The following is a 1175-nucleotide window of genomic DNA, read 5'->3' on the forward strand; positions in this document are numbered from 1 at the left end:
TAAGGAGCAGGATGAGAGAGTGATTTCAGAGTCAGGTGGGATGTGAATGGAAGTCTCTGGTGAGCTAGAACAGAGCCAACCATACACTGTATTCAAACGAGGATTGATATTTCCTTTAAGCCAAGGCGAGGATTCTTTAGAAGTCCTTGCAGAAACCTTGGCCAGTCTCAGACACCCTGTAAGTAGGGTTGCCAGATTCAACAAACAAAACTACAGGACACCCAGTTTAAATTTGAATTTCAGAAAATAAACAATAATTTAAAACTAAGATTTTTTTAATACAGCAAATACTTTTTAATGTTTAATTATTGCTACTTATCTGAAATTCAAATTTAACTGGGCGTTCTGCTTTTTCTTTGACAACCTCCCTCTAAGGAACTCCTTTAGAGGCCACGTTGCAGCCGTGGGCTGGCAGGTGGGGACAAACAGGCCCACGCAGATGTGGATGTGGCCTCTGCTCACGGCCACCATCACTCTCCCTTTCACAGACACTGAACACACCGTTCTGACAGGGAAGAATAGAGAGCTGAACAGGTTTTCTTGGTAAGGCATAGATTTGCCCAGGCAGTGACACTGGCAAAGACGAACGTGGCTCCAAGTTAACAGTCGGTCTCCAAGCTCACTTCTGGCCGCAGAGTTTCCTGGAGGTATTGTGTGGAATGCTCTAGAAGTTTGGAATGGGGGTGGGGGAGTGTTGGGCAACCCAGAGAAATGTCCTCCCAGCTCAGGTAATAAACGTGTTCCTTTCCCCAAATACCATTAAAGATATTTTTTTTTTTAATCTTTAAAAAAACTCTTTAAGCTGACCTCCTGCCAAAGTACACATCAATTATACAGCTTCAGTCAGGCGGATGCTCGGGGAAAGGGGGATAATGTTACACCCAGCTGGGCACTTTGTAGTTAGCACAAATGTAATATAAAGCACCGCAGAGTCCGTCAAGTGTCTGTCTGGATTTTCAGTTTTCATTAGTGCTATAATTAAAACCACATTTTCAGCTCTATTACCTGTAACAAGAAAGGAATGAGAAATGAGGTTGTCAAGGTCAGGCTTTTCCAGCTATTTCTACTGAGTATCTGCAGGCCACAAGTTGTTGAATTTGGTGTAAACCAGAGCGACGGCTGAATGTCGCACAAGGATCCATCCTGTGTGGCTTGAAAGGCACACTGCGGAGGTC

The sequence above is a fragment of the Equus przewalskii genome, chromosome 25, assembly GCF_037783145.1.
Source record: "Equus przewalskii isolate Varuska chromosome 25, EquPr2, whole genome shotgun sequence".
NCBI lineage: Eukaryota > Metazoa > Chordata > Mammalia > Perissodactyla > Equidae > Equus > Equus przewalskii.